The 13,366-nt window shown below is 44.3% G+C and overlaps 1 protein-coding gene, 1 non-coding gene and 1 pseudogene across 2 annotated transcripts in view; 2 read left to right on the top strand and 1 right to left on the bottom strand.

Moving 5' to 3' along the window:
- Positions 1-702: 702 nt before the first annotated feature.
- On the top strand, positions 703-809 carry LOC129510055 (U6 spliceosomal RNA). The gene has a single exon (XR_008664497.1). It is a non-coding gene; the product is annotated as a U6 spliceosomal RNA (small nuclear RNA).
- A 5,414-nt stretch (positions 810-6,223) lies between these two features.
- LOC129509664 (glyceraldehyde-3-phosphate dehydrogenase-like) lies at positions 6,224-7,450 on the bottom strand (annotated as a pseudogene).
- A 5,506-nt stretch (positions 7,451-12,956) lies between these two features.
- The window catches only part of CPLANE1 (ciliogenesis and planar polarity effector complex subunit 1), a 141,283-nt gene continuing 140,873 nt past the window's right edge, over positions 12,957-13,366 (top strand). Inside the window, exon 1 of the mRNA XM_055324960.1 lies at positions 12,957-13,185. The gene's annotated coding sequence lies outside the window, so the exon portion shown is untranslated. The remainder of the gene's footprint in view (positions 13,186-13,366) is intronic.

Here is a 13,366-nt window from a genome sequence, read left to right as displayed (position 1 = left end):
GAAGAGAAGAGAATACCAGTATTTAAGATAGGAAAGATAGGCTAAATTTACTGTTCTGTGCAAATGCAATCAGGTTTATGACCAGGCTGCCCTTCGCTATAAAATTGCTAATTCCGGAGCCTGGAAGGGAAAAGATAAACACTAGCTGCATTTTTATTGTATAACAAGAGAGTCTGGACAACGAAAACCCTTTTCCTATATTGGTTCCATTGATGCTTCATCCCTGATGTCAGGAAGTACTTTGCTAATAAGGGACTGCCATTTAAAGTTCTTTTGATATTGGACAATGTCCCTGACAACCTAGAACTTTGTGTTCAATAGAGAAGACATCGAAGTGGTCTATTTGTCCCTAAACACATCTTCAATTCAGCCTCTAGATCAGGGTGTCATAAGGACCCCTAAGACTCATTACACATGGTATTCTATGGGAAGAACTGTCAATGCTATGGAAGAGAATTCCAATAGAGATTCTTTGGAGTCTGGGAGGATCACACTATTGAATATGTTATTGCTGTTTTACAGAAAAAGCAGTGAAAGCCATCAAGCCTGAAACAATAAATTCCTGCTGGAGAAAACTGTGTCCAAATATTGTGCCTGACTTCACAGGATTTACAACAAAACCAAGAAAATCATGAAACACATCAATTATGGCAAAAAAAGAAAAAAGGTAGGGGTAAAAGGTTTCAAGATATGGATCCTGGAGTGCTCACTTCGGCAGCAAATATACTAAAATTGGAATGATACAGAGAAGATTAGTATGGCCCCTGCACAAGGATGACGTGCAAATTCGTGAAGTGTTCCATATTTTTTCACTCACGTGGAATATAAGAAATAGTGAAAGGGACTATAAGGGAAAGGAGGGAAATTGAGTGGGGGGAAATTAGAGAGGAAGACAAGCCATGAGAGACTTCTAACTCTGGGAAACAAACAAAGGGTTGCAGAAGGGGAAGGAAGGTGGGGGATGGTGTAACTGGGTGACAGGCACTAAGAAGAGCACTTGATGGGATGAGCACTGAGTGTTATATGTTGGCAAATTGAATTTAAATAAAATATTTTTTTTAAAAAAAGATATGGGGGATCCCTGGGTGGCGCAGCGGTTTGGCGCCTGTCTTTGGCCCGGGGCGCGATCCTGGAGACCCGGGATCGAATCCCGCATCGGGCTCCCGGTGCATGGAGCCTGCTTCTCCCTCTCCCTCTGCCTATGTCTCTGCCTCTCTCTCTCTCTCTGTGACTATCATAAGTAAAAAAAAAAAAAAAAAAAAAATATGGATCCTGGAGAAATTCAAGAGCTAGTAGATATCACCACCAAAGGAATTAACAGAAAACAATAAAGTTGAATGCTTCCAAACAAATGCCAGATGATGGAGAAGACAGAAGAAGCAGTGCCAGAAAACAACCTGACATTAGACAAGCAGGCAGAAGGGTTCTGATTATTCAAGAGTGCTTTTGACTTCCTTTATGACATGGACCCTTCTGTGATATGGGCACTGAAACTAAAGCGAACCGTGGAAGTAGTACCACATAGAAATATTTTGAGAAAAATGAAAGAGCAGGAAGTCAGACAGAAATCACAGTGTATTTCCATAAAGTTACACAGCATGTGTCTGCACCCCCCGGGCTTCCTCTCCCAACTCTTCCGCCTTTCTACCTTTGCCATCCCTGTGTCTCTGTGCAAGCCTGGCCCCTCCTCTTCCTCCTCCTCAGCCTACTCAACTCAACATGAAGACAATAAGGATAAAGACCTTGGGCAGCCCCGGTGGCGCAGCGGTTTGGCACCGCCTGTAGCTCAGGGTGTGATGCTGGGGACTGGGGATCAAGTCCCACGTCGTGCTCCCTGCATGGAGCCTGCTTCTCCCTCTGCCTGTGTCTCTGCCCCTCTCTGTGTGTGTGTCTCTCACGAATAAATAAAGTGTTTTAAAAAAAAAAAGGATGAAGACCTTTATGATGATCCTCTTCTACTTAGTGAATAGCACTTATTTTTTTAAATTATTTATTTATTAATGAGACACAGAGAGAGAGAGGGAGAGGCAGAGACACAGGCAGAGGGAGAAGCAGGCTCCTCACAAGGAGCCCAATGCGGGACTCATTCCTGGATCCTGGGATCACGACCTGAGCTGAAGGCAGGTCCCCAACCGCTGAACCACCCAGGTATCCGTTCCTGTGAAAATCTAATAACTGCACAGTAAGAACCATGTGAGATGTTTTATATCATTATTGTCTTACCACCTAAGTATTAATCTGTAGAACATCATGTACAAGATGTTTACAGAAATGGATAGCCTTTCTCTACATAGGCATTAGGTTAGTGATATTTTTTTTTTAAGATTTTATTTATTTATTCATGAAAGACACAGAGAGAGGCAGAGACACAGGCAGAGGGAGAAGCAGGCTCCCTGTGGGGAGCCCGATGCGGGACTCGATCCCAGGACTCCTGTATCATGCCCCAAGTCAAAGACAGACAGACAGACAGACGCTCAACAGATGAGCCACCCAAGTGTCCCATAGGTGAGTGATACTTAATACAAAATTAATAATGTGTTAATTTTCTTACAGTTTTATAACTTTGCTTTCAAAAATTACATTACTATACAGTATGGCTCTCTCATTATTGGAACAACTGCATATCTGCCATTCATAAAAAAGAAAACAGCTCAATAAATCGGCTAAAATGATTGGATAAAATGATTTTATATTGGCAGACCAATCTTTGGAATTATTTTTGGAGTCAGATAATGTTATCTGTGTTTTTCAATATTTTTTTAATTTTTATTTATTTATGATAGTCACAGAGAGAGAGAAAGAGAGGCAGAGACATAGGCAGAGGGAGAAGCAGGCTCCATGCACCAGGAGCCCGACGTGGGATTCGATCCCGGGTCTCCAGGATCGCGCCCTGGGCCAAAGGCAGGCGCCAAACCGCTGCGCCACCCAGGGATCCCTATCTGTGTTTTTCAATACAATTTTATGGGCTAGGTAATCCATCATAACCCTGCACATCCACACCCTTGCAGGTCATGCCCAGAATGCACAGCCCTGATTGCTCTTTCCCAGGCCATTTCTGAGGGCTGTGTTTGCTGAGGTAATGAGTTGGTCTACCAGCTCACTCACTATAAAAGTGGGAAATCTCCCAGCTAAACAATTCTCCTATGACACAACCCCCTTCAGCCTTCTAACCACTTGTATTGCCTTGTGGTAATTGGGAGGTATGGAGAACCTCGTGGACATTGTACTGACACTCCACCTACTGCTTTTGCCTTGAGAAATAGTCTGTAACCTCAAAAATTCTCATGGCTTTTGCCATTCTTTATGGTAATAGTAACAAGTAAAAATTTGTTAGCTTGCACACAAAGTAAAATCCCAAACTCTTGGGATGCCTGGGTGGCTCAGGGGTTGAGCATCTGCCTTTGGCTCAGGGCATGATCCCGGTCCTGGGATCAAGTCCTGCATCGGGGCCTCCCTCTGCCTGTGTCTGTGCCTCCCTCTCTCTCTCTCTATGTCTATCATGAATAAATAAGTAAATCTTAAAAAAAAAAACAAAAATAAATAAAACTCATCCTAGTTTAAGATGGTAAAATGGGAAGTACATCTTAGAAAGTATGAACTATGGTACTTGGTGTAGCTGATATTTTTTGTTTATGATTTGTTCTTCAGCATCCTGATAGCAACCTGACTTGGGGTATCTAATCATTAGGGTACTTATATAATGAATTTTAAAATCTCTCCATTTTTTTTCCATTTTCCTAACAAGAACCCAATTTTATTAAACTACCTGTCCTTCCCCAATATAGACCAGAGTAGGGTCCTCACTGATAAAAGCCAATCTGGATAACTCACCCATCCTCACACTGTTTGTGTATCATGAAATCTGAAACATTATATTCAGGGCTTGTGAGTCCATTTAGATTAATGAGATATGAGGGGAGGTGGACTTACGGGAAAGAAACAGCTTCCTTCTGATAAATCTATCAAAAGAGATTCCCACTCAGGATGACTAAGTCAGTGGTATGCTGAAGCTGCTGGTTCTGGTTTTGGAGAGCTGACTTACATTTTCAGGAAATTCATGAGCCAGATGACATCAGGCTTTAACTCAAAATCAATAATGGTGAAAAGAAAATCCCTACAGAAATTGGCCAATGCTATGTAAATCATGGCTTCTCCCCAACCCCCTAAAGCAGGTTTTAAATGTTTACCAACATACCACTGTCCTAAGTCCTACCTGGCTCAGTTAGTTAGCTGAGGTAGGGCAATGTGGGAGGACAGGTTATGTACTATTAATATGGTTGCTAAGATCCACCTTAGTCTTTTTTTCAGGATGCGGTATCATCGTGTAAGCTCTAAGATATCTGTAGCTTTTTGCTACCATAACAGGAATGACACTTTTTTTTAAAGATTTTATTTATTTATTCATGATAGAGGCAGAGACACAACACAGGCAGAAGGAGAAGCAGGCTCGAATCAGGGAGCCCGATGTGGGACTCGATCCCGGGTCTCCAGGATCACACCCTGTGCCGAAGGCAGGCACTCAACCACTGAGCCACCCAGGCATCCCGACACTTTTTTAAAAAAATATTTTATTTATTTATTTGAGAAAGCAAGAACAAGCCAGTGGGAGGAACAGAGGGAGAGAGAGAAGCAGACTCCCCATGGAGCAGGGAGCCTAATAGGGGATCATGACCTGAGCCAAAGGCAGATGCTCAACCAGCTGAGCCACCCAGGCGCCCCACGGAAATGATACTTTTAAAGAATATTTTGGGAAGTAACTTTATAGTCATTGAAATTTGCTGCCTTAGGGACACCTAGGTGGCTCAGCGGTTGAGTGTCTGCCTTCAGCTCAGGGTGTGATTGTGGGGTCCTAGGATCAAGTCCCGCATCAGGATCCCCTCAAGGATCCTGTTCTCCCTCTGCCTATGTCTCTGCCTCTCTCTCTCTCTGTGTCTCTCATGAAAAAATAAATTTAAAGAATCTTAAAAAAAAAAATTGTTGCCTTACATATAAGTCACGGTTCTGAGAAAGAAGAACTGTGTTTGTGGTATGTATTTTTACAGGAATTTGACATTATGCAATCAAGGAACTAGTTTAAGCAGTCTCTGTAAGGCTGTTTCTGTGCATCAGATGCTGGAGCTTGAAGTCCATAGAGCAGTCAGGCAGCAAGGGAAGGTGACTGCAAAGTAGAAGACAGCAAGGACAGGTGGAGCTGGAGCTCAGGACCAAAACCCATGTCAGTCTTGTTGCTTCTGACCTTGGTGGTACCTCGTGTCCTGCAGAAACTGAGGCCTCCGTGGAACTAAATACTTCCACCTGGCCCAGGAGTTGGGAGACATTGCAAGAGGATCCAAGGGAAGTTAAAGCAGCTGCAACGTCAGAGATAAGTGACCACATACAGGTCACGCTATAAGACACCTGCTTTGCTTCTGCCCTGGAAATCTCCCATAAGATTCTTCCTTGTGGTCTACTCTGGCTAGAGGCATATTGGGAGCAGATTCAGCGTAGCCAAGTCAACAGAGTTCAAAGCTACCACACTATCCATTCATTGAATCAGTGACATTCACTTCTTCAGATAGAAGATAGATACCACCGAAAACAAAGTTTTCATTTTCAGCTTCAAGGCTCCCAAGTAGAATATTATTTGATTCTTTAACAAGACAGCTGCCTAAACAGTTCAGCTTTATTCACAGAGAAAGGGGTTCTCTCAATTTCTTGTTAAATATCAAATTCTAAACATTGATGTCTGAATATGACATTGTGCCAAAAGCCACAATACAAAGGCAATCCAGGGGATCCCTGGGTGGCTCAGTGGTTTAGCACCTGCCTTCGTCCAGGGAGTGATCCTGGAGTCCCAGGATCGAGTCCCATGTTGGTCTCCCTGCGTGGAGCCTCCTTCTCCCTCTGCCTCTCTGTCTCTCATGAATAAATAAATAAAATCTTAAAAAAAAAAGAACCTTTTCACCATTACAGAAATTTCTACTGGAGAGCACTGCTCTATAGAGAATGCCCATGATCTGTCTGGTTTCAGTTCCTCCAAGGACCATTCCTTACATTCTGTGGGATACACCAGAATCTACAATAAATTCTCTCTTGCTTAAACTAATTAGATTTGATTTTATTATCTGCTACCTAAAGGATTTCAGTTATACATCTGGCACTATTAACTTCAAGACATCAAAACTGCTGCTGTGAGAATTTTTTATTTTTATTTTTATTTTTATTTTTATTTTTATTTTTTGGCTGGGTACAGTATACTTTATTGATGGTACATGACAAGGTAGGGCTCCCCAAGCCCCTCCCCTTCCTCGGGGTCTAGGATGTAAATTGGAGGTCAGGAGATTCTCAGTGTGTTGGGGGATTAAGTTGGGGCAGGGACTCTCCAGCAGCTGAGGGCCTCTCTCTTCCTCTTGTTCTTGCTGGGGCTGGTGGTCCAGGAGGCTCTTACTCCTTGGAGGCCATGTGGACCATGAGGTCCACCACCCGGTTGCTGTAGCCGAATTCATTGTCATACCAGGAAATGAGCTTGACAAAATGGTCATTGAGGGCAATGCCAGCCCCGGCGTCGAAGGTGGAAGAGTGGGTGTCACTGTTGAAGTCACAGGAGACAACCTGGTCTTCAGTGTAGCCCAGCCCCCTTGAGGGGGCCCTCCGATGCCTTTTTCACTACCTTCTTGATGTCATCATATTTGGCAGTTTTCTCCAGGCGGCAGGTCAGATCCACAACTGACACATTGGGGGTGGGGACACGGAAGGCCATGCCAGTGAGCTTCCCGTTCAGCTCAGGGATGACCTTGCCCACAGCCTTGGCGGCGCCAGTGGAAGCAGGGATGATGTTCTGGGCAGCCCCTCGGCCGTCATGCCACAGCTTCCCAGAGGGACCGTCCACGGTCTTCTGGGTGGCAGTGATGGCATGGATGGTGGTCATGAGGCCCTCCACGATGCCGAAGTGGTCATGGATGACTTTGGCTAGAGGAGCCAAGCAGTTGGTGGTGCAGGAGGCATTGCTGACAATCTTGAGAGAGTTGTCATACTTCTCGTGGTTCACGCCCATCACAAACATGGGGGCATCAGCAGAAGGAGCAGAGATGATGACCCTCTTGGCCCCGCCCTTCAAGTGAGCCCCAGCCTTCTCCATGGTGGTGAAGACCCCAGTGGACTCCACAACATACTCAGCACCAGCATCACCCCATTTGATGTTGGTGGGATCTTGCTCCTGGAAGATGGAGATGGACTTTCTGTTGATGACAAGTTTCCCATTCTCAGCCTTGACTGTGCCGTGGAATTTGCCGTGGGTAGAATCATACTGGAGCATGTACACCATGTAGTTGAGATCAACGAAGGGGTCATTGATGGCAACGATATCCACTTTGCCAGAGTTAAAAGCGGCCCTGGTGACCAGGCACCCAATACGGCCAAATCCGTTCACTCCGACCTTCACCATCGTGTCTCGGGGACACGGCTGGCCCTGCACCAGAAGACGTGGCTGTCTGTCGAACGGGGAGGAGCAGAGAGCCAGAATTTTTTTTTTTAAAGATTTTATTTATTTATTCATGAGAGACACACACAGAGAGAGAGGTAGAGACACAAGCAGAGGGAGAAGCAGCTCCACACAGGGAGCCCGACGTGGGACTCGATCCCAGGTCTCCAGGATCAGGCCCTGGGCTGAAGGCGGCGCTAAACCTCTGAGCCACCCGGGCTGCCCGAGAATTCTTTTTTTTAAAAAAAATATTTTTACTTATTCATGAGAGAAACAGAGAGAGAGAGAGGCAGAGACATAGGCAGAGGGTGAAGCAGGCTCCCCACCAGGAGCTTGAGGTGAGACTTGATCCTAGGACCTAGGGATCACAATCTGAAGCTCAACCACCTAGCCACACAGGTGCCCTGCAGTGAGAATTCTTAGGCTTATTTTTATTTGATCTTACTTGGATTTTCACTTGGTTGGCTACTCCATCCTAGGGTTTCATGACACTAGTCTTTTGGTTTTCTTCCACTCCTTTGACATTGTCATAAGAATTGGTATTCTCAGGGGGCACCTGGGTGGCTCAGTTGGTTAAGTGTCTGACTCTTGGTTTTGGTTCACGTCATGATCTCAGGGTTGTGAGATCGAGCCCTACATTGGGGCTGAGCACAGAGTTGGCTTGGGATTCTCTCCCTCTTCCTCTGCCTCTACCCCTGCCCCTGAACACATGCATACACTCTCTCTAAAATAAAATAAAATCTTAAAAAAAAAAGAATTGGTATTCTCCATTGAACTCTTATTCATGATTGTAGGTTAAAGGGAGGCAACCCTTTATTCATGTGTCCATGAATCTCTTTTGAATAGGACTACATTGTCTTCCCCTCTTTATACTTACCATTGTGTCTGATGCATAATAGGCATTCAATAATTTTTTGGCTTAGCAAATTGTAATCATTTCCATACATTTTATTTATTTGTTTATTTTGAGAGAGAGCAAGCATGGGGGGAGGGCAGAGGGAGGAGAGAGAGAATCCCAAGCAGGCTTCAAGCCCAGCATGGAGCCCTGCCCTGGGTTTGATCTTAAGACCCTGAGATTATGACCTGGGCTGAAATCAAGAGCGGGTGGCTTAACTGACTGAGTCACCCAGGCACTGCATTACCTTTTTTTTTTTTTTTAAAGAGACAGGTAACAAGCCAAAATGCCTTGAAAAACCTGGCCTGTGATTTAACGCAAACATTTAGCTATGGGAGAGGCAGAGACGCAGCTATGTTTGGGAGAGGCAGAGACACAGCTATGTTCAGTTGTTCAGGAACCCTGAATTTTTCTGTTACTGAGAGTTAGATTGAAAAGGAAAGAAGCCTCGGGATCAAGTCCCACATTGGGCTTCTTGCCTGGAGCCTGCTTCTCCCTCTGCCTATGTCTCTGCCTCTCTCTGTCTCTCATGAATAAATAAATAAAATCTAAAAAAAAAGAAAAAAAGAAAAAAGAAAGTAAGGCAAAGTTTTACTCTTTGGGAGGAGTGGGCCCACTCAAGAGAGAAAAGGCCTTGCAAACTCCAGGGTGTGGGGTTTATACAAATTTTTCTTTAGAGTGGGTCCTCGAATGGCAACATTTGAGTGACAGGCCTGGATTATATAATAATTAGCCAACTAGGCATGTCCTTTCCAAAAATGTATTCAAAATCCCTGCAGGGGGTAGGAAACTGCAGCATTCTTTCTATTCTCAAGACAGAGGTCAAATGAGAACAAGGGGTGACTTTCTGCATAAGTGCAACTGGCACAATAAACGTATCTCTTCTTCAGCCAGGATGTTATATGTTATAACCACTTACCCACTACTAACTGGGTGGAATGGGATGGTCCCTGGGTGGTCTTCTGTGCTTTGTCTGGACATCTAAGGTCCCTCCTCCTGTCACTCATGCCTAGCTTCCTGCCTAACACTTCCATCTTGTGTTTCCACCTTCTTCATTGCAGAGGTCAAAAGAAAGAGTTTGGAAAAGGCACACATTCCCTGAACTGCCTTGGTCTCAAAATAACACGCATCACTAACACGGCCATATCTGATTGGCAAGAAATAGCCAATGGCTGCATCTAAATACAAAGGGGTCCAGACATGTGGTTTTTGTGTGCTGAGGAAGATGAAGTGACATGAACATTGGACATGAACATTGGTGGGCAGTAGCAAATTTCACAGGCATCTCAAAGCATTTTCCTAAATAACGAGGCTGTCCTCTAGAAATAAATTCTCATCTTAGATGGTAAGAACACTAATTGTTTATATGCTGCTTTGAAAGACATTCCATACTCTGAAATAAAAAAAATATTCAAAAATATGTATTTCTTAAAAATTTATTTTTTTAAGAGTGGGGGCAAATGAATAGAAGGAGGAGCAGAGGGAGAGAATCTCAAGTAGACTCCCCTGGAGCATGGAGTCCTTCACGGGGCTGGATCTCACAACCCATGAAATCAGACATTAGCCAAAACAAACAGACACTTAACCAATTGAGCCACCCAGGTGTCCCTCAACAATATATTTTTTTTTATGATTTCATTTTTAAAATTTAAATATTGATACCCCTGGAATATATATTGGTGTGCAGTATGGATCAAGCTTTATTCAAAAAAAGGGGTTCAGTTGCATTAAGCCACTGAGATTTAGGGAGTATTTGTTACAGAATATATTCTACTCTGACCGAAATGAAGTTATAGGACTTAGATGGATCTCAGACAAGAAAAATATTTCTCCTATTTTGTGTTAATATTCATTTGGTGTTAGAAAAAGATACGTGGATCAGAGAGGGAAGAGCTAGTTCTATATAGATGTATCCATCAAATAGAGCCAAGAAAGTTTTAAGAGGGATGTCTTAATATTGAATATTGACACACAGTTACCCCCAAACGCTCAAAGTCCCTACACAAAATTGTCATATATGGATAATTAGTAATAAATTAAAGATCCAAACCCACATAATGTATAACACCAAGAGTAAACCCTAATTAAACTATAGACTCTGAGTGATGATGATGTGTCAACAGAAGTTCATTAATTATAACAAATGTACCACTGTGGTGCAGAATATTGATAATGGGTGAGAGGCTATGCTTTTGTGGGAGCAAGGGACTATATGTGGGACCTCTATATCTGCCTCTCAGTTTTGTTGTGAACCTTAAACTGCTCAAAAAATAAATAAATAAAGCCTTAGGGGCATCTGGGTGGCTCAGTTAAGCATCCAAATCTTTTTTTTTCTTTTTTTAAAGATTTTTATTCATTCATTCATAGAGATGCAGAGAGAGAGAGGCAGAGACACAAGCAGGCTCCATGCAGGGAGCCCGACGTGGGACTTGATCCAGGGTCTCCAGGATCACGCCCTGGGCTGCAGGCGGCGCCAAACCACTGCACCACCGGGGCTGCCCAGCATCCAACTTTTGATTTTGGCTCAGGTCATGATTTCAGGGTCGTAAGGTCAGGATGCTTCTGGCTCTGGGCTCAGTGGGGAGTCTGCTTAAATATTCTGTCTCTCTGCTCCTCCCCCAAGTTGTGGGTAAATGGGCCAGTGAGCTCTGTCTCTAAAATAAGTAAATCTTTAAAAAAATATATAGTGACATCAGCTGACATTTTATTTAAATGAAGATAAGAATAATGAAAATCTTATAAAAATAGACTGTTATTCCGTATTTTCGTACAACTTACATCAACAAAATTAAAAGGTAAATGATAGATTTGCTCTATTTGGCAGAATAATAACTTAATTCTCATAATTATTTACAATAATAAAAACCTGAACAATGCCATTGGACAAATGGTCAGAGAATATAAAGAGAATTCATAAAAGGAAAATTACAGGGCATCCTGGGTGGCCCAGCAGTTTAGTGCTGCCTTCAGCCCAGGGCGGGATCCTGGAGACCAGGGATGGAATCCCATGTCCGGCTCCCTGCGTGGAGCCTGCTTCTCCCTCTGCCTGTGTCTCTGCCTCTTTCTTTCTGTGTCTCTTATGAATAAATAAATAAAACCTTAAAGAAAAAAAAAAGAAAATTACAAATGGATAGTAAATATTTGAAAAATGTTCAATCTCACTAGAAATAAAAAATGCATAGTAAGATAATGAGTTACTATTGTCATCTATTTGACAAAGATTCAAATGAGGCCAATATCCAATATGCAATGTTCATGATGCTGGAGGCCTGTGAATTAATATATGATTAAGAATGTCAACTTGGTAATATCAGGCTCTACCTTGACTTCAGATTTGAATCACCTGTGGAAATTTTATTTATTTATTTGTTTATTTATTTAAGATTTTATTTATTTACTCATGACACACGGGGGGGGGGGTCGGAGAGAGAGAGAGAGAGAGGCAGAGACACAGGCAGAGGGAGAAGTAGGCTCCACACAGGGAGCCCAATGTGGGACTGGATCCCGAGTCTCCAGGATCAGGCCTTGGGCTGAAGGCGGCGCCAAAACGCTGGGCCACCGGGGCTACCCGAAATTTTATTTTTTAAGTGTGATTCTTTTTATTTTTTATTAAAAAAATTAATTCCAATATAGACTTGGGAACTTTTAAAGACATTATTTTAGAGAGAGAGAGAGAAATAGAGCTAGAGCACGTGCAGGGGGAGGGACAGAGGGAGAGGGAGAGAATCTCACCCAGGCTGCACTCCCAGTGCCAGCTGGACCTGGGGCTAGTCTCACCACCCTGAGATCCTGACCTGATGAAATCAAGAATCCATGCTTAACGGACTGAGCTACCCAGGCGCCCCTTGAATTGGGGAACTTTCAAAAACAAGAGAAACTGGGTTCTATCTGGGATCAATCAAATCAGAATCTTCAGTAGTGTATCCCAAGGGCCAATATTTTTAAATAGCTCTCCAAATAATTCTAATGTGCAGCCAGGACGGAGAAATACTAAATCAATAACTTTAAAGTATATATTGACTCATTGTTTTTTATTTTTTCTTTGAAGATTTTATTTATTCATGAGAGAGACAAGCAGGGAGAGGAGCAGGCTCCATGCAGGGAGCCCGACGTGGGACTCGATCCCAGGACTTGATCCCAGGACTCGGTCCTGGGTCTCCAGGATCACGCGCTGGGCCGAAAGCAGATGCTTAACCACTGAGCCACCTAGGTGTTCCTGACTCCTTGTTTTTAATATTAAAGACTAAACCTAGACGTACACAAATGTTAACGTGTAAGAACTTCAGGAATGTCATTATGGTGTAAATGGAGAATAAAGTAGATGCTCAATGAAGAAACATCGCAGAAGGGATCCCTGGGTGGCACAGCGGTTTGGCGCCTGCCTTTGGCCCAGGGCGCGATCCTGGAGACCCGGGATCGAGTCCCACATCGGGCTCCCGGTGCATGGAGCCTGCTTCTCCCTCTGCCTGTGTCTCTGCCTCTCTCTCTCTCTCTCTCTCTCTCTCTGTGTGACTATCATAAATAAATAAAAATTAAAAAAAAAGAACTTTAAAAAAAAAAAAAAAAAAAAAAAAAGAAACATCGCAGAAGACCAATCAAAATCCCCGGGACCAAGCCCGGGACATCAAGCCGTGAAGAGGAGGGCGAGGAGGGAACAGAGCAGGCACCGCCTACGGCACCGGGAGTCAAGCTTCCCGAAAAGACGCCTTTCCAGGGTGGCCAGAGCTCTAGAGCGGCAGGCAGGCGACGGGACTGCGCGCTCAACACCAGTCCGTCCCGCGGCGAGGACGGAGCCGCCCCCCCAACACACACCGCGGACAGCGCGGAACAGGTCCCGGGGGGGGTGGGGGGTGGCTCCAACCAGGGAGGCGGCACCCCGGGAGTTCGATACCGGCCACTACACAGGCCCCCGAGCCCCCAGGGGGCGAGCGTCTGCACGCGCGCGGGAGGGGCGCACCCCGGCGGGAGCCGCGGAGCCCGGGGGGGCCGGAGGCTCCGGGAACGAGGGGCGG

Source organism: Nyctereutes procyonoides, unplaced genomic scaffold (genome assembly GCF_905146905.1).
Source record: "Nyctereutes procyonoides isolate TBG_1078 unplaced genomic scaffold, NYPRO_anot_genome, whole genome shotgun sequence".
NCBI lineage: Eukaryota > Metazoa > Chordata > Mammalia > Carnivora > Canidae > Nyctereutes > Nyctereutes procyonoides.
The sequence above is the reverse complement of the archived record's forward strand: the minus strand, read 5'-3'. Positions and strand labels throughout refer to the sequence as shown.